This window comes from Rattus norvegicus, chromosome 2 (genome assembly GCF_036323735.1).
Source record: "Rattus norvegicus strain BN/NHsdMcwi chromosome 2, GRCr8, whole genome shotgun sequence".
Classification (NCBI taxonomy): Eukaryota; Metazoa; Chordata; class Mammalia; order Rodentia; family Muridae; genus Rattus; species Rattus norvegicus.
In genome coordinates, this window is record NC_086020.1 from 231440254 (window position 1) to 231461247 (window position 20994).

Here is a 20994-nt window from a genome sequence, read left to right on the forward strand (position 1 = left end):
TTGACTGGAAGGCGCTCCCCGCACCTCAGAAAATAAATAAAATTTACCAATTTAGAAAAACAAGGAATAATTGATCAGCTTGTGTGTGAGAGGTCAGGAGCAGCAGCTGGACAATAAAAATAATTCGAGCAAAGCCTCAGCTGTCTCCGTAGCTACCACTGGATTATTCGCTCCCAGAGGCAAGTGAAATAGGAACCATTACGTCTCCAACATTTTGAAAGGTGAAAGTTTACTTTTTCTGATTTTTCTGAGATATAAACAGTCATTGAACAACACTGACTGTGTCAGAGATTCAGTCTGAGACAAGAATGAAGGATAAAATTCTTTAAGATGGCTACTGAAAGCAGAAAACTCCAGGAAGAACATGGCTGATGCTCCTCTAAAAACTGAAGTGCTACTCTAAAAATGACTACAGTGGGGTTGGGGATGTAGCTCAGTGGTAGAGCGCTTGCCTAACAAGCACGAGGCCCTGGGTTCGGTCCCCAGCTCCAAAAGAAAAGAAAAAAAAATTACTACAGTAAGACACACCCAAATTTTCTGATTTCCAAGTACTTCAGGCCAGGTCTCTCGGTTCCTGAAAACACGAGTGGCTGCACACATTCTTTTTACTTTATTTATGTCCTTCAAGACACATTTCATTGTGTTTGTTTATAGCAGATTAATTTTCATACCTATGTTTAGGTTCCATGCTTTGGGGCATGGTACAGTTTCTATGTTAAGTAGAGGCAGTGAGTATTTTGGATATAACAATGTATTTTTAAAAGAAATACTCAGGTTGGAGATTTAGCTCAGTGGTAGAGCGCTTGCCTAGCATGCGCAAGGCCCTGGGTTCGGTCCCCAGCTCCGAAAAAAAAAATTTAAAAGAAATACTCAAGACCTAAAATTTTCTACTTTTGGCTCTTGGGGTTGTACCTAAAAAGGAAGCAGCTAGGGAGGGGAAGTGTATCTTTGTAAAGAATTAGTCTCATATTCTACTCAGTGATATGGGGAAGGGGACATATAGTCAGGCCAATACAGGAAAATGTATAAGCTTGCTTATAAATTAAAACATGATAATAAAATGTATGTAATGTTGTCCTATATATTGTATTATCAAATGTTATTTGAAATTAAAATTAAATGAGGCACTATTTTGTTTGATAATTTGAGACTACCTAATTGTGTATGCACTCTACTTTTTAACCATTAGAGAGAAAGGCCTTGAAGAGTAACTGGAGAGAGTATGATATATCCCATGACTAGAGAAGACTGGCCTAACACAGGCTGAGAGTCAGAGGGGTCTGAAATTCAGGTTGTTGGACTGGGTTTTTAGAAGAGAGAAGAAACCAAGAGTATTGAACAGGAAGAGTATGGAATTTCGGAATTTTTTGAATATTTTTGAACACCAAGATCTTCGTCAAATTCAGTCCCAGAAAGGAATAGGCTTTAAAGCACAAGTATTTAGTAATGAATGTGGAAACGTTTATAATCGACGTTCTGTCAGGAAGTGTTTTCTCAGATGTCCACAGTGGAAACAAATAGGACTATGTTTCCCACAATGCCCACTGCAAAGATGCTGACAAACCCTGATGCAGCATTTCCTAGGCATAAGCCATTCCCTCTTACCATTTTGTGATATGGGAATTCTAAACTCTTAGATGTTTCTTGGCTTAGTGTTGTGTCAAGTATTTTGGCTGACACAAATAGAAACACCCTTCCTACTGGGACAGTTTTAATTACCAGACTTCAGAGTTGCAGACCCGTGAATATGCAGACACCGTGTGCTGGCTCAGGCTCTTCTGCAATGTGTTCTAGACCTTAGTCTTGTTTTAGCATGTGCTGTATAAATATAGCAATTATACAGCAGCAGTTTCATTTATATAAAAGTATCGAAAAATAAATTACTCATTTAAAGAGACTCTTTTTTTTTCTTTTTTTCTTATAAAGAGAAACCAGTAGCAAAACTCAGTCTAGGATGTGGCAAAGATTTTTCCCACATGCATACCAATTAGAAGACAAGAGCTTAGTGTCTTTAGCGGAGACTAGCATAATATTTTTCCATCTCACAAAATAAATCATTTGGATCCAAGAAATAACAGAACTTCGCTATCTGAAATTTCCACAGAGAGATGCCCTCGAGGTTCTCTTTCTAGGGCAGACAGCTGCGTGTTTACTTCATGATGAGTAGAGCATGTGAGCCACGGCAGAGGTTTGGTTTAGCTGAGCAATGGTAAAATACGTGCCTGATAATTTCAGTTTCCAACTGCCTGTCACAGTTGTAAGGGATGGACCACTTCATCAAATATCAAAACTGTCAGCAATAAGCGTATTCTTCCTACTTATTGAACAATAGCTCTAATTAATTCCCCTCATCTGAAAAAAATATACCTTGAGTACCAGCTCTCCAACAGTGTTCAAAATATTGTATTATTGTGTCCAAGTTTGTTTTCTACTAATAACAAAAGACTTAATTTCTGTGTGTGTGTGTGTGTGTGTGTGTGTGTGTGTGTGTGTGTGTGTGAGAGAGAGAGAGAGAGAGAGAGAGAGAGAGAGGGTTAAATGAGGCTTCTAGGAGAATACATCCTTAGAAATAAATATCTAGGTTTTCATTACTTTACATTTTCATCTATCTTAACAAGAGATAAGGTGTGATTTCAGTATTGATTTAGCACTAACACAATATGTCTCTCTGTAGAATGGAGGCATATGATTTATTACTGGAATTAAGAACTGCATATGCAAAGAATATTTCCTATATTTTTTCTAAAAATGAAGATACTTGCTTATTGACCTCCTCTGAAGTCTGTACAGAGCAGTCTAATGACACGCAGGTGAGTTTTCAAATCCTACCTCACATGCTGCCTCATGTTGGAAAGGGTTTCTATCTCTGTACTTTACGCGTGATGTGTGACTAATTAAAATTACCAGTGTGATCATGTAACATTTACTGAACTTGAAATACATGTCTTCTTCTTTCAGGAATGTTGTGTTACAGGTAAAACAATTTGGCAAATTAGAAGTCACAGACCCATTTTACTGAAGGATCAGGAGATTAGAGAGAATAAATAACTTGTCAGGCGCGCGCGCGCGCGCACACACACACACACACACACACACACACACACACACACACACAGTAAGATACAGATTGAATCCATGCCCCCTAATTCTCAAACCATTGTTTTAATGATATTTCATTCCATTCAGTCAAAATCAAGTACTAATTTCATGAGTTATTTAGTGAAGTAACAATTTATTTTATGTCTTATACCCCCCACTCTGCTAAATTCGAACAGTGGCTACAAATAGCTATTATGTGCCTACAGGGTTTAGTTATACTCTAGGATTTAGTAATTAAAAAACACACACACAAAAAAAAATAATACCAGTGTCTCCTCCAATAGAAAACCTATTCTGTTTTCCTGTATTATAACTCCAGGGCTGATGAACTAAGGGTTCTTCCCTATCAAACAAATATTAAGCATTGATTCTATATTTGTTCCTCATCTTGTCGTGCTGCAGCCATAGCTGGGGAATGACCAGGCATCCCTTCCTCTTATCAGGGGACTTTACAAACCCAGGTCACCACACACAGTGAATACAAATATGAAAATTCAGTATTTACAAAATATAGCCAAACTATCATTTGATGAGCTTTGGCACTATGCTATAAAAATAAAATAAGTAAACAGGCATGTTCTTTACATCCTATTGTGTTTAGTTTTGTTTCCAGGTTGAACATGAATGATCTAAATTCCACTCTTTCTTCAAAAGAGGTTTAGAATCTAATCCCAATTTGTCAGCCATGTACACTAGGCAACATAAATAGATTGACCAGGGTGTGTGTGTGTGTGTGTGTGTGTGTGTGTGTGTGTGTGTGTGTGTGTGTAAAACAATGCTGACTAAATAAGAGGTCATAATTATGACAGGAAAGCAGGAGACACAGGAATCGTAGAGGAGAGAAAGAGATAGAAATCCTATATATTAGTCCTGTGTGCCTGTGTGACATTCTCAAATGAATAAAAAAAATAAATTAAAAGCCCTACTCAGTTTGTGGTGACATCATAGTCACACTATGGACTTGTGAGTTTTGGTCTAAAAGATATTCTATAGAAATGAGGTATATTGTAAAATGATTTGTTGTGTTGTTGTTGTTGTTATGTCCTGTATAGTAGGGGTACACATCTGTAACCAGCATTTTCTAGAAAAAAATGAAGGGGAAATAATTCTTAAATCACAAACTGCAAAGATCAGTATTGAAGAAGGATAAGGTTACAGATTACAGAGATTGTTACTAAAAGTCCATTCAAGATGACGAAGGATCCAACAAAGAAAGTTGAGGGTCTAAATGCCAAGAGAAGACAGGCTTGAGAGGTCCCTGCCTAACTTCTCATGTTAACCTAAGGAAGAGGAAATAAAAAATCAGTATAAGTGCCAAATAAAATACTATTTGAAATTTACTGGATCTATGTTTTGGTTAATAATTGTTTGTCAATGGACAGTTTATTTCACATTTTGTTTCAGTGATAGCTGATTATTTATAAACTTAGTATAAAGAAAATCAATAGTATTATAATGCATATATATATATATATGATGCAACCCAATAGATAATTTTAATAAAGAGCCCGGTACCTAGATCAATAGATAGTAATTCATTCACTACCGAAGGATAATTTAATTACTTCTTTCATGTCTCATATTAAGAAAGTGCTTTGAAAGTTGTTACTATTGATCACATGCAATTAAGAGACATTCAGGTTAACCTCATTTATTGTCACCATATCTTTTATCAGAAAAATACAGTTATCCTATGCCATTTTCTGAGGGAGAGGTTGAGGTTTTGTGTGATGTTTCTGCTTGTCTCAGTCTGACAAGCCAGAAGCATACATGGTTTGCACCAGGCATTCTGGCCTCAGAATGTAGGACATTGATACTCAACAGCATAGTGCAATTTCTGGAGATTCTTATTTTGTATATAGAAAGAAGTGTTCTCAGCTTCTTCTTCTTCTTTTTTTTATGTGCATAGAGTTCTGGGCAGAGTGCCAGGACTTTACTTTGTTTGTGACAGTGCTTCTTTTCTCTATCAGGACAGCTTCTCTTTCTTACTGAGCTATTGATGAGAGGGGACATTGTCTTTGGTTTTATAGATGGTGAGCACTGAATAAGATATTCTCAGGTATAGACTTGTGCTTTATCACCAAAAGAAAATGACTACAGCCACCTCAGTTGAGTATGTGAATGCTGCTTCAGAGTCCCGTCATCTGTCAAGTGGAGTAGTGATTTTTCAGTTTCTTTAGAATTTCCACAACAGTAAGCTATGAAAGTCACAATTCGAGGGCCATCAGTCAATGAAAGATTGCCGGGCAGAAACTTTCTGAATGCATTTGACTACACTTTACTTGCTAACTGTGCCTCTTGATGTTAAATACTTTTAAGAAAAAGAATGTCCTGTGATAAAAATCAAGTTATGTTAGTTAATCATGTTAATGCACTTTTCCACATATGTCAATTTGCCTAGTGAACATAATTAGCATCTTAGATACTGATAATATGTTAGGCTAGAAATGATATTCACAGGGAGCAATCCGTCCATCCATTCATCCATCCATCCATCCATCCATCCATCCATCCATCAATATATCTGATTGGAAGTCAAGACTACATTCTCATACTGGACTATTCCTGTCTAATGGATGTCTTTTCTTAAGCAAGGCACCTGGCCCCTAAGCTGCTGTCTTAGAGTTCACCCTTCAATAATTATGGCTTGGGGTCAACTCTCCTTATACTTAAAGCTGTGTTTCATCTCCCCAATACACACATGGCCTTTCAAATTCCCCCAAACCAAGGAACTGGTCTTGTTCATTCCGAGGGGTCTGTAGTTCTATTGCTAAGGGTTGAATAAGTCAGTAGGACAGCTCATGCCAGGATAGTTCTCCATGTGGCTGAGAAGAGGGAAATTTTAAAAGAATGATCTTTAATGTGAGTTTGAGTCACAAAAATCTTCCTCTCAAAGATTTAGAAAACTTCATGTTTTAAAACCTTACCAAGTTTTCTGCCAGTTTTGGTTGTCTCTTCTTGGCAGCTGTTCTCCCTGAAGTGCTTTGATGAACCCTCTTCACTGTCTTCACTCTACTATCAAGTGGCATGTCTATTCTATCACACAGTTCACTGTTTGCTCATTACCACTTCCCTGTAATGAATCACCGACTCAGGGTGACCGAGTCTTCATTCAGTAGCTACTGTGTGGATTCGGTCAATTAGCTGGCATGACTAAGTCTCAATTTATACAACCGGAGAATTGACATCTCTGTGAAGATTAAAAATGATGTCAGCAAAGCTCTGGATGATTGGAACAATGTCTTACCTCCCTCCATCATAACCGGAGTGTTACAGTGCAGGCCAGCATAATCTCCAGCAGGGACCTCCTGAGAAAACTCATCTTGCTAGGACCTGCTCCCTTCCACTGTGTCCCATTCATCAGTTCTGACTTAGAATCCTAGGGTCTTACCTAATGAATAGAACCTAAAGGCAGCTTACTTGGTTCTATATAATATGTCAGCTACTTCTCATACCTTCTGCTGCTCAGCACAAAAGTCCTCTTCCCAATATTTCCAGCTAATTTTGAATTACTTGCCTTTTACTGCTTGTACTTTAAAGAAAATGGGTAGAAAGAAGGTAATTATAGAGAATTGAAAATAAAAACTGTAATTACAGAATGAAAATGGAAAGAAATGCACAAGATAAAAGAGCAGGTGAATATGTCCGTATGTACATAAGAAACACTTCCTACATCTCCTATATTGGCCAATACATAAGAGTGAGGATAGATGTGCATGAATATCTTCTTAGGAAATGAGCTTCTTAGGAATTTTTTCCTTTTTTTGTGGGGGGGGACTTTATTGATGGTATTCAAGAGAGTAAGGAGGGCTCCCTAGACCCCTACTGTTATTATGTGGGGGTGTCTGGGATAGAATTGTGAGGGAGATGCTCAGTGTTGGGGGCTGAGTTGGGATGGGGACTTCTCAGCAACTGAGAGCTTCTCTTTTTCTCTCAGTACCCTTGCTAGTCTGGGGTGGTTGTTCCAGGGTTTCTTATTCCTTGGAGGCCACATAGGCCATAAGGTCTACCACCCTGATGCTGTAGCCATATTCACTGTCATACCAGGAAATGAGCTTTACCAAGTTGTCACTGAGAGCAATGCCAACCCCAGCATCAAAGGTGGAAGAGTGGGAGTTACTGTTGAAGCCTCAGGTGACAGACAACCTAGTTCTCAGTGTAGCCAAGGATGCCCTTTAGTGGACCCTTGGATGCCTGCTTCCCCACCTTCTTGATGCCATTAAAATTGGTAGGTTTCTCCAGGTGTCATGTCTGATCCACAGTGGATACATTGGGGATAGGAACATGGAAGGCCATGCCAGTGAGCTTCCCGTTCAGCTCTGGGATGACACTGCCCACAGCCTTGGCAGCACCAGTGGATGCAGGGATGATGTTCTGGGCTGCCCCATGGCCATCATGCCGCAGCTTTCCAGAGGGGCCATCCACATTCTTCTGAACGGCAGTGATGACATGAGCTGTGGTCATGAGCCCTTCCACGATGCTAAAGTTGTCATGGATGACCTTGGCCATGAGGGCTAAGCAGCTGGTGGTGCAGGATGCATTGCTGACAATCTTGAGTGAGTTGTCTTATTTCTCATGGTTCACATCCATCACAAACATGGGGACATTGGTCTAAGGGGCGGAGTTGATGACCCTTTCGGCCCCACCCTTCAAGTGAGCTCCAGCCTTCTCCATGGTGGTGAAGAGGCCAGTAGACTCCATGACATACTCAGCACCAGCATCACCCCATTTGATGTTAGCAGGATCTCGCTCCTGGAAGATGGTGATGGGCTTCCCATTGACGACAAGCTTCACATTCTCAGCCTCGAATGTGCCGTTGAATTTGCCATGGGTAGAGTGATACTGGAACATGTACACCATGTAGTTGAGGTCAATGAAAGGATCGTTGATGGCAACAATCTCCACTTTGCCAGATGCAGAGGAGAAGGCAGCCTTGGTAACCAGGAGCCTAATACAGCCAAATCTGTTCATACTGACCTTCACCATCTTGTCTATGGGATGAGGCTGGCGCTGCACGAGAATATCCGGCTGTCTCTGGAACAGGGAGGAGCCAAGATTTTCCAATGAATGAGCACATATATCCTATGTAAATTATGAAAATTAGCTCATGGAGGGGGTCTAATAGTGCATCTGTAGTCTTTACTCTGAAGCAGGCTGAGGCAAAAAGACTACATTAGCAAAATAGTTTGTGGTCAGTTTTAGCAACATGGTGCTATACTGACTCTAACAGCATTTTACAAAACAAGGAACGAATGAGAACGAAAAGAAAGGCAGAAGTCCACATTCAAGCACTACCATAGTTCAACGAGGTCAATGAATCTCTAAAACAGAAACAAATGTTGAAGTCGTGGCTGATAAATTGTGGATTACCTTCAGCAACCAACAACTACATTCAATAATTAACAACTACATTCAATAATTAACAACTACATTCAATAATTAACAACTACATTCAATAATTAACAACTACATTCAAAAACCAACAACCTACACAGAAAGCAGAGGTGTTGCCAAAGGCAGACACTGGAAGATAAAGGACTTCTAAGTTTCATGGTGGTAAAGTAGTGCTTAGTTCATTATCACTGTTGCTCAGAGTAACATGGTTGCTGGGGAAGGGTTCCCATAGACTCAAGTGTTTGAGGCTGGCTTCCCAGTCTTTGGTACTTCTGTGAGCTAACAGAACCTTAGGAGGTGGAGAGAATGGGAGGAAGTTGGGCAAATGAGGGGGTAATCTTGAAGTGAATATTCAGATCTTATTTTCTTTATTTGCTTCTCAGAGGCCATAGGCTGCAGATTTTCTCTAACATCTTCTTGTAGGGCAATTCCTTACCAAAGGTCTACACACAATATGGATAACTAAATATGGTCAGAGGTCCCCAGATCTGCCAGTCAGAATAAGCTTTTTCACTTCATCAGTTAAGCTTGTCTGTTTTATTTTACTTCCTTGGTCACAATGACAAAAAGCTGACTATCGCATAATAAATTCATTTAGTTGTGGTGTTTAGCTTTCATGTGTTTTCCCTTTCAGTCCTTCCCCATTTTTGCTGATACTGTTGTGTTGGCCAGGTTCATATTATTCTTTTCTATTAGTCAAAATCATGATTGTATGCATATGTTCATATATTCATATCTGTAAGCCAGTGTCTAGAATGGACAGTGAGAACACTAAGGCTATTTCTAAATGAATGAGTAAATTAACAAAGAGTGGTGGGTCTCAAAATGTTCTGTCATTGTAAATGCAAATGATAATAGCTACCACATGTTAACTGTCTTGGCTTTGTCTTCATCCTGAGATGGTAAACAACATTTCTCTCATTATAGTTACTATAGTTACTACCGCCCTAGTGGGTGCCAGCACTAGCGTGGGATAAAAGGTTCAGCCATTTAATATTTACAGCAAAATCTACCTACAATTATATCCTCCAACCAAGAACACAATTACTCCCAATCTCTCCCGAAATAACATTAAATAAGGAAAGTTGAACTTATGACAAAATAAAGTACTTGAAAATCAAACATGACAGCTAATAAGAATCCAGCAGATATAGTGGTGTGTGTGTGTGTGTGTGTGTGTGTGTGTGTGTTCACACACATGCATGTATCTGAAGGTCAGAGAAGAAGCTTAGCTATTTTGAGACCTTTTCATTTAAGATGGATTGTTTGAGTTGAAGTATGAAATCTGCTCTTTCTTCCTCAAACTTGCTTTTAGTCATTATGGATATGAGAGCATCCAAAAGAAAAGTAAGATACAGTTAGGTCCTGTAATTCTGATGGTCTCTAGGCAAATCAACAGATTTCTTCAGAGCTTTTAGACGTGACAATGGCTTCTTGGTGACTCCATGACAAATCCAGAGACCCAGGTATGTTTTTATCCAATGGTTTATCAGATAATTAGTTGTTATAGTTTAAGCTATAAAGCTTATGGTAGTTACTTAAGCAGCAATACACACCTTGCAGAGAAGAGAAGACTTAAGACTTAGTGTGAATAGTTGGGAAATGCAACGGAAGTATAATCTCCATTGTAGAGTGCTCCTGGAATGAAGGAGATCAACTTGACTGGAGTGGATTTTAGGGCCAGGCCTTCATGTCACCACAGCTGATACCCCACAGTGCACACTGAAGAGGAGGGGGATACCTCACTCTTGAAGCTGCAGTAGTTCACAAGGGCAGGTGATGATAACAGCAATTTCACCACTTAACTACCTTGGATGCCGGTTCTGTGAAATTGCAACTTCTACCCATAATCACAGATCAACATATTGAAGGCCGTAAAAGACCTAAAGATTTCACTCTCTTTGGGCCTCTGTCTTCTGACAGTCTGTTACTGTCTTCCTATAAACAAAACATAGTAATACAAGGAAGCAAAGGGCCATCATCAGCCCTAGTCATCAATATGGCAGACAATCTGAAGTGCAGAGGGAAGTGACATATTTACCTGAGTGTCTTCAAACAGGGAAATTCTCATCTACCACCACTGTAAGTTTAAGATGAGTCTGTTATCTCTTCTGCTACCATAAAGCATTTGAAATGTTACTTTGAGATTCAAGTAGTGAGTAGAACGTATTGAGAGCTCAGATATTCTTTGTAAATAAGTCTTCTAAATCCCAGAATAATTTGAATAGCAGAAAGGTCTCTAGAACTTTATGATTGCTTCTTTTTGGTCTTACTTGGGTTTTCTGACCAAAAATTGCCTGTGATTTCTTAATGATATTTATTGTTTACTTACCCAGTATGAGCCTGACAAAGAATCATACCATGAATAAATGAGGTAAAGAGATTAATCTCATATATCAATGCTTGTCAATGGTGCATGATCAATTTCTAACAGTGAAAGAATGACAACCTTAGCCTTGTTTATTGTGTGGAGAGAGGATAACAGAAACATGCTAATGGGAGGTTGTAGTTATGCCATTATTTATGGCAGATCTTGCTGATCTTTAGGATGATTAGAAACACCATTATGTATCTGATGTCATTCATTTCATTTCTGTCAGAGTAGCCTGAGGTCCCAAGGGATATATATCATCTCAGCACGCAGAATGCCTGATACCTGAGCTGGTTAGAACCTGGAGCAGAGCGTCCTTAAAGAAGAGAACATTCTTAGCAGTGAGAATGTGATCATTAAGGAGAATGCCCTTGCTAACTGTGCAATAACACTGCAGTCATCACTAAGACCAGATGTCACCCTTGCAAGTAAGCATTTAGAAGATATATAAACGTCTATGTTCTGATGTCTGTCTGACCTGGGTTTGAATTTCTCTTAACTTCCTTCCTCTTTTCCTTTCTTTCTGTCCCTCAATCTCTACCCTTTTAAGTCCCTTCATTGTTCCATTTCTTTATCTCTCATCATTTCTCCATTCATACTTTTTCATGTAATTCCCCATGTGCCAACTCGTTAAGATGCCAAACCATATTAAGCAGCCAGTGTGTGATGTCCACTTGCAATAAACATAGTGTGATTCTATACCACAGAGCATTGTAAGAGTTCACATAAATTGTTCGATATCTCTGAATACCTAGTGGTGGGTTAGATATTGAAAAGGATTAGACCAGAGGTCACTGTCATTTGTTCTGATGTAGAATTCTTTGCTTTGGAAATAAACATATCAAAACCCACTCCTTCCTTGTGCCAATCGTTCTGGAAAATGTAGAGTAAAAGTGAGGGAGATAAAAACCCTACCTTCTGAGCTTAAAGCTTAAACTCACCAGATGGTGTCTACTTCATTCTCCACTGGTTTCAGTGAAGGAGAGAAACCTGGAACGAGATCCATCTTTTCCTTCAGAAGCAATGCTGTAGACTGAGAAGCAGCTGCTTCAATATTCCCAGCCGTGATTTTAGGGCCTTTATTCCAGGGTAGAGGTGTACAGTGGTTATCTTCTGCCCTTGACCTAGAGAATCGGGTAGCTTTATAGTGGCACTCATTATATGAAAGCCCTCTTTCCCACTCATAAAGCCACGTCCTCTGCCATCCATAAAAAAAGATGATATTTTGGAACCTGTCTGCCTTTCTTGCTTGGTTCAGAGCTCAGGTGGGGAAGATCAGTGATATTTATTATGCCACTGTGAATCCCATTAAATAGTAATTATTGTTTCCTTGGGACTCCTTTGTAGAATATAATTTTTAAAAATGCCACTTGACCCTAATGACTGCAGATGCTGGCATAATAGATCCAGGTTAGGTCACAGGCCTCTTGTTCTCTGTGAGAGGGTCCATGACAGAATGATCCCTTCTCCCCTGAAGAGGCCGTGCAGGCAGTAAGGAAACTGCTCCTGTATGCTTTTATTTTCTCTCATTCCCTTACTTAGAAATTAATGGCCTTAGTTCCAAAGGAGTTGTCAAAATTTCCTGCTCATTTTCTTAATTACTCTTCTTAATGGAGTAATTGCACTTTGGGTATGTAATCATTTTAAAATTTGCTGGAGTTTACTACACCCTTGTGAAGGAAGACATCTTCATTTTCAGATTATGAATCCACTAGGACCATGGAAGTCGCATTCCTAACATTGCACAGCAAACTTGTGAATTAGCTGGGGTGTCTGCAAGCAGACTAAATTAGAGGTCACACGTTAGCTCTGTTCTACAGGAAGCTGACCTGGAGACCATCAACTTGAAAATATGGGGAAGACATTTGTGTTGTGCTCATTATAATTGAATTTTTGAGGCCATTCACATGATAATTTGGCATTCTGGTTTAAAGTTCTACCTGCAAGGGAGTCCCATCAATAGTTCTAGGGAAAAAGAAAACCTCCAAAGGCATTAAAATTCAGTGTATCTGATATAAAACTTGTAACTATTTCTCCAGCTATTTATTATCACCTGATATGCCTATGCATTAAAATCACCTTGCAATAAATTGGGAGAGACAACTTAGAGTTTGCCAATTATCAGATAGTATCATTGCTGAAAATTCAATTACACCCACCTAAATTTTTAAAATCACATTGAAATATAAATAAGCATTAAATTCCTCCAAACTGTTCACTTCCTCTTTATCTTTCAGACTTTACTATGATTCCAGGTGTGAAGTTATTTGCCGTTGGTGTACTTTTATGGTAGAAATATAGTAATGTGCTATAGCATCCCTTTCCCCCAAATCCAACATTTAGAGTCTCATATTAATGGTTTGCTTCAGACATTGTGGGACTATTTGTAGCAAAGAAATCAGTAGATACTATGGTTCAGAATGACATTTCTTTGTTGATTGAGTAGACTTGAATAAATAATGAAGAAAAAATTTTAATAAGATTAAATTTTAAAATGTTTCTCTCCCATGCCTTACATTTTGCCCAGTAGCTTAAGCTAATTAAAGAAAATATCCAAAAAACAATTTACTCAACTCAGCAAAAATTTGTTTATGGCATAGTGGGTGGTTTACTCTCCAATATTTGTCTTCATTACTCCTCCTTAGCTTTATGTGTTAATGGGAATTTAAACAGCGATTAACATTTCTCTTAAAATTACAAATTGAAACTGACATTTTGCTGTGGTCCTAAGGGGTTAGCGAAATTCAGTGAAAGAATCCTGTGAGGGCCGATTCGCATGGGATTAATATTGTCTCGTTTATTCGATTATTTTTAAGTTGTGATTATGCTCTCTTCTAGTGGTAATATATTTCATAGGCTATAATATACACCCATAGCCACGTGACAGCCTCCTACGGAGATGTAATGGGTGAGATAAATCGTACTTGCACCCAGAAATTATGACGGAGTTCCCAGTATTTGTACCTGTCAGATAATACGGATTAATCAACGTGGTTGTCGGAGAGCTTGCTGCTGCTCCACCACCAGCATTGCTGAGGAACGAGTGCCCAGACTATGAGTTCTGGACAAGCGACTGAACTGTTGCTGCGAGATTTTACCTTCTGTCACCTTCCAGTGGCTCTCTTTCCTCCAACATGTTCTTTGCTACCACTGCCTGGGTAGCCTTTCTCCTGCCCTTTGTGACAGACAGAGATTTTAGAGCTTCTTGGATTATTAGTTTGCGACGTCTGTATTGTTCCTCTCTCTACATTATTGCTATTCTCAATAATGCAGTGCCCTGGAATTTTGAAGGCCTTACCAACTCCCGGGACTGGATTGGTTCACTGATTTGAGCTTGTTTACCTTCCCTAGGACTCTATTGCATTGCTGTAATGATTCGCCTCTATAGCTTCTTAGTCTGTGTCTCAATATGCTCCCGCCTTCTGGCTGTCGGGGTGATGTTGATTGAGTTTAGTTTGTCCCATGCTGTCTTGGATCTCTCTATTGACCTTACTATTGAAAGAGCTGCCTAAGAAAGGAGGTATTTTCAAATTTGATTAATATTCCCTCATACAGAATCTCAGTGTGCTAAAGCCTTTACTGTCGCTAAAGGGGGAAAAAGAATAATTCAACACAACGTGGTCAGCACAATCAGTACTCCTGTGTTTGTAACCAGCTAAAAAACCATAAACCAAAAGCAGTTTCACCACCCCAGTTTCTCAGTCTCCCTTCAGCAATTAGTAGTATCATGAGTGTTATTAATTCATGTAGATTTTATATATGTAGTAATTTTTGTGCATCATCTGTGCTTGCAAGTAAACCTTAAGACCATTCAAACAATGGTTCAGACTCCTTCTGGGGACACGGAACTGAGTGTTAAGGGTAGGGAGGTCTAAATATTTTGGCAATAGTGAAGGTTATCTGGAGATATAACTTTCTCAAATATTAATTCATATTCCAACGCACAATGAATTGGGATATTTTCTGGCAATGCTTGCCAACGTTGCAACCTGCAAGTTCACTGCAGCCTGGCTTCTGAATACACAGCACATACTTCTCCTGTCTCAGGGCCTCAGACCATAAGATTCCAACAAACACTTCTGGGAACACCTCAGCTCAAAGACTAGTGTAGTTATGAACCACAGTGCTTTACTGTATAGAACTGACATTACCACTCATTAAAACAAAAAATGGTTCGTTTATGCAAAACAAAAGGCTTCAATATCATTCCAGTATCAATTTAGTATACTTTTATTACACTGTTTAAAAATGTATGATCTTTAAAAAAAACTGTTACTTGATTGATGATTTTATTTTTTTTTTATTTTATTTTTTTTTTATTATCTTGAGTATTTCTTATATACATTTCAAGTGTTATTCCCTTTCCCGGTTTCCGGACAGACATCACCCTCCCCCCTCCCCTTCCTTGTGGGTGTTCCCCTCCCAAACCTCCCCCCATTGCCACCCTCCCCGCATAGTCTAGTTCACTGGGGGTTCAGTCTTAGCAGGACCCAGGGCTTCCCCTTCCACTGGTACTCTTACTAGGATATTCATTGCTACCTATGGGGACAGAGTCCAGGGTCAGTCCATGTATAGTCTTTAGGTAGTGGCTTAGTCCCTGGAAGCTCTGGTTGCTTGACATTGTTGTACTTTTGGGGTCTCGAGCACCTTCAAGCTCTTCCAGTTCTTTCTCTGATTCCTTCAACGGGGGACCTATTCTCAGTTCAGTGGTTTGCTGCTGGCATTCGCCTCTGTATTTGCTGTATTCTGGCTGTGTCTCTCAGGAGCGATCTACATCCGGCTCCTGTCGGTCTGCACTTCTTTGCTTCATCCATCTTGTCTAATTGGGTGGCTGTATATGTATGGGCCACATGTGGGGCAGGCTCTGAATGGGTGTTCCTTCAGTCTCTGTTTTAATCTTTGCCTCTCCCTTCCCTGCCAAGGGTATTCTTTTTCCTCATTTAAAGAAGGAGTGAAGCATTCACATTTTGATCATCCGTCTTGAGTTTCCTTTGTTCTAGGGATCTAGGGTAATTCAAGCATTTGGGCTAATAGCCACTTATCAATGAGTGCATACCATGTATGTCTTTCTGTGAGTGGGTTAGCTCACTCAGGATGATATTTTCCAGTTCCAACCATTTGCCTACGAATTTCATAAACTCGTTGTTTTTGATAGCTGAGTAATATTCCATTGTGTAGATGTACCACATTTTCTGTATCCATTCCTCTGTTGAAGGGCATCTGGGTTCTTTCCAGCTTCTGGCTATTATAAATAAGGCTGCGATGAACATAGTGGAGCGTGTGTCCTTGTTATATGTTGGGGCATCTTTTGGGTATATGCCCAAGAGAGGTATAGCTGATCCTTAGGCAGTTCAATGTCCAATTTTCTGAGGAACCTCCAGACTGATTTCCAGAATGGTTTTACCAGTCTGCAATCCCACCAACAATGGAGGAGTGTTCCTCTTTCTCCACATCCTCGCCAGCATCTGCTGTCACCTGAGTTTTTGATCTTAGCCATTCTCACTGGTGTGAGGTGAAATCTCAGGGTTGTTTTGATTTGCATTTCCCTTATGACTAAAGATGTTGAACATTTCTTTAGGTGTTTCTCAGCCATTCGGCATTCCTCAGCTGTGAATTCTTTGTTCAGCTCTGAACCCCATTTTTTAATAGGGTTATTTGTTTCCCTGCGGTCTAACTTCTTGAGTTCTTTGTATATTTTGGATATAAGGCCTCTATCTGTTATAGGATTGGTAAAGATCTTTTCCCAATCTGTTGGTTGTCGTTTTGTCCTAACCACAGTGTCCTTTGCCTTACAGAAGCTTTGCAGTTTTATGAGATCCCATTTGTCGATTCTTGATCTTAGAGCATAAGCCATTGGTGTTTTGTTCAGGAAATTTTTTCCAGTGCCCATGTGTTCCAGATGCTTCCCTAGTTTTTCTTCTATTAGTTTGAGTGTGTCTGGTTTGATGTGGAGGTCCTTGATCCACTTGGACTTAAGCTTTGTACAGGGTGATAAGCATGGATCGATCTGCATTCTTCTACATGTTGCCCTCCAGTTGAACCAGCACCATTTGCTGAAAATGCTATCTTTTTTCCATTGGATGGTTTTGGCTCCTTTGTCAAAAATCAGGTGACCATAGGTGTGTGGGTTCATTTCTGGGTCTTCAATTCTATTCCATTGGTCTATCTGTCTGTCTCTGTACCAATACCATGCAGTTTTTATCACTATTGCTCTGTAATACTGCTTGAGTTCAGGGATAGTGATTCCCCCTGAAGTCCTCTTATTGTTGAGGATAGCTTTAGCTATCCTGGGTTTTTTGTTATTCCAGATGAATTTGCAAATTGTTCTGTCTAACTCTTTGAAGAATTGGATTGGTATTTTGATGGGGATTGCATTGAATCTGTAGATTGCTTTTGGTAAAATGGCCATTTTTACTATATTAATCCTGCCAATCCATGAGCATGGGAGATCTTTCCATCTTCTGAGGTCTTCTTCAATTTCTTTCCTCAGTGTCTTGAAGTTCTTATTGTACAGATCTTTTACTTGCTTGGTTAAAGTCACACCGAGGTACTTTATATTATTTGGGTCTATTATGAAGGGTGTCGTTTCCCTAATTTCTTTCTCGGCTTGTTTCTCTTTTGTATAGAGGAAGGCAACTGATTTATTTGAGTTAATTTTATACCCAGCCACTTTGCTGAAGTTGTTTATCAGCTTTAGTAGTTCTCTGGTGGAACTTTTGGGATCACTTAAATATACTATCATGTCGTCTGCAAATAGTGATATTTTGACCTCTTCTTTTCCGATCTGTATCCCCTTGATCTCCTTTTGTTGTCTGATTGCTCTGGCTAGAACTTCAAGAACTATATTGAATAAGTAGGGAGAGAGTGGGCAGCCTTGTCTAGTCCCTGATTTTAGTGGGATTGCTTCAAGTTTCTCTCCATTTAGTTTAATGTTAGCAACTGGTTTGCTGTATATGGCTTTTACTATGTTTAGGTATGGGCCTTGAATACCTATTCTTTCCAGGACTTTTATCATGAAGGGGTGTTGAATTTTGTCAAATGCTTTCTCAGCATCTAATGAAATGATCATGTGGTTCTGTTCTTTCAGTTTGTTTATATGATGGATCACGTTGATGGTTTTCCTTATATTAAACCATCCCTGCATGCCTGGGATGAAGCCTACTTGATCATGGTGGATGATTGTTTTGATGTGCTCTTGAATTCGGTTTGCCAGAATTTTATTGAGTATTTTTGCGTCGATATTCATAAGGGAAATTGGTCTGAAGTTCTCTTTCTTTGTTGGGTCTTTGTGTGGTTTAGGTATAAGAGTAATTGTGGACAGGTCTTCCTGGTTGCTGCCGCTGCAGAGAGCCCCTGGGCAGCACCCCTCGAGCGAACTTGAGCCTCGGGACCACAGGTAAGACCAAATTTTCTGCTGCAAGAAAGCTGCCTGGTGAGCTTGGGACACACGGAAGCAGAATTTCTCTAGAACCGGGCACGTTCTGTGTTTACCGGAAGTCCCACACCCGCGGATCCCGGCCCGCAGCAGCTCTCTGCTCCCAGACCCGGTGAGAGAGAGACCCAACCGCCTGGTCAGGTGGGCACTCCTGAGGCTGCAGAGCGGAAGAGACCACCAACACTGCTCACCCCTGCCCACATCCCTGGCCCAAGAGGAAACTGTATAAGGCCTCTGGGCTCCCGTGGGGGAGGGCCCAGGAGCGGCAGGACCCCTGCCGGAGACACCGCCGGACCCTGAAGGAAACAGACCAGATAAACAGTTCTCTGCACCCAAATCCCGTGGGAGGGAGAGCTAAACCTTCAGAGAGGCAGACAGGCCTGGGAAACCAGAAGAGACTGCTCCCTGCACACACATCTCGGACGCCAGAGGAAAAAGCCAAAGACCATCTGGAACCCTGGTGCACTGAAGCTCCCGGAAGGGGCGGCACAGGTCTTCCTGGTTGCTGCCGCTGCAGAGAGCCCCTGGACAGCACCCCACGAGCAAACCTGAGCCTCGGGACCACAGGTAAGACCAAATTTTCTGCTGCAAGAAAGCTGCCTGGTGAACTCAAGACACAGGCCCACAGGAACAGCTGAAGACCTGTAGAGAGGAAAAACTACACGCCCGAAAGCAGAACACTCTGTCCCCATAACTGACTGAAAGAGAGGAAAACAGGTCTACAGCACTCCTGACACACAGGCTTATAGGACAGTCTAGCCACTGTCAGAAATAGCAGAACAAAGTAACACTAGAGATAATCTGATGGCGAGAGGCAAGCGCAGGAACCCAAGCAACAGAAACCAAGACTACATGCCATCATCGGAGCCCAATTCTCCCACCAAAACAAACATGGAATATCCAAACACACCAGAAAAGCAAGATCTAGTTTCAAAATCATATTTGATCATGATGCTGGAGGACTTCAGGAAAGACCTGAACACACTTAGGGAAGCACAGGAAAACATTAATAAACAAGTAAAAGCCTACAGAGAGGAATCGCAAAAATCCCTGAAAGAATTCCAGGAAAACACAATCAAACAGTTGAAGGAATTAAAAATGGAAATAGAAGCAATCAAGAAAGAACACATGGAAACAACCCTGGATATAGAAAACCAAAAGAAGAGACAAGGAGCTGTAGATACAAGCTTCACCAACAGAATACAAGAGATGGAAGAGAGAATCTCAGGAGCAGAAGATTCCATAGAAATCATTGACTCAACTGTCAAAGATAATGTAAAGCGGAAAAAGCTACTGGTCCAAAACATACAGGAAATCCAGGACTCAATGAGAAGATCAAACCTAAGGATAATAGGTATAGAAGAGAGTGAAGACTCCCAGCTCAAAGGACCAGTAAATATCTTCAACAAAATCATAGAAGAAAACTTCCCTAACCTAAAAAAAGAGATACCCATAGACATACAGGAAGCCTACAGAACTCCAAATAGATTGGACCAGAAAAGAAACACCTCCCGTCACATAATTGTCAAAACACCAAACGCACAAAATAAAGAAAGAATATTAAAAGCAGTAAGGGAAAAAGGTCAAGTAACATATAAAGGGAGACCTATCAGAATCACACCAGACTTCTCGCCAGAAACTATGAAGGCCAGAAGATCCTGGACTGATGTTATACAGACCCTAAGAGAACACAAATGCCAGCCCAGATTACTGTATCCAGCAAAACTCTCAATTAACATTGATGGAGAAACCAAGATATTCCATGACAAAACCAAATTTACACAATATCTTTCTACAAATCCAGCACTACAAAGGATAATAAATGGTAAAGCCCAACATAAGGAGGCAAGCTATACCCTAGAAGAAGCAAGAAACTAATCGTCTTGGCAACAAAACAAAGAGAATGAAAGCACACAAACATAACCTCACATCAAATATGAATATAACGGGAAGCAATAATCACTATTCCTTAATATCTCTCAATATCAATGGCCTCAACTCCCCAATAAAAAGACATAGATTAACAAACTGGATACGCAACGAGGACCCTGCATTCTGCTGCCTACAGGAAACACACCTCAGAGACAAAGACAGACACTACCTCAGAGTGAAAGGCTGGAAAACAACTTTCCAAGCAAATGGTCAGAAGAAGCAAGCTGGAGTAGCCATTCTAATATCAAATAAAATCAATTTCCAACTAAAAGTCATCAAAAAAGATAAGGAAGGACACTTCATATTCATCAAAGGAAAAATCAACCAAGATGAACTCTCAATCCTAAATATCTATGCCCCAAATACAAGGGCACCTACATATGTAAAAGAAACCTTACTAAAGCTCAAAACACACATTGCACCTCACACAATAATAGTGGGAGATTTCAACACCCCACTCTCATCAATGGACAGATCATGGAAACAGAAATTAAACAGTGATGTAGACAGACTAAGAGAAGTCATGAGCCAAATGGACTTAACGGATATTTATAGAACATTCTATCCTAAAGCAAAAGGATATACCTTCTTCTCAGCTCCTCATGGTACTTTCTCCAAAATTGACCATATAATTGGTCAAAAAACGGGCCTCAACAGGTACAGAAAGATAGAAATAATCCCATGCGTGCTATCGGACCACCACGGCCTAAAACTGGTCTTCAATAACAATAAGGGAAGAATGCCCACATATACGTGGAAATTG

General features: G+C 40.1%; 1 non-coding gene across 1 annotated transcript; it reads left to right on the forward strand.

Annotated features, from left to right (window-relative positions):
- The first annotated feature begins 421 nt into the window (after positions 1-421).
- Trnav-aac23 (transfer RNA valine (anticodon AAC) 23) lies at positions 422-492 on the forward strand. The gene has a single exon. It is a non-coding gene; the product is annotated as a tRNA-Val (tRNA).
- Positions 493-20994: the final 20502 nt, after the last annotated feature.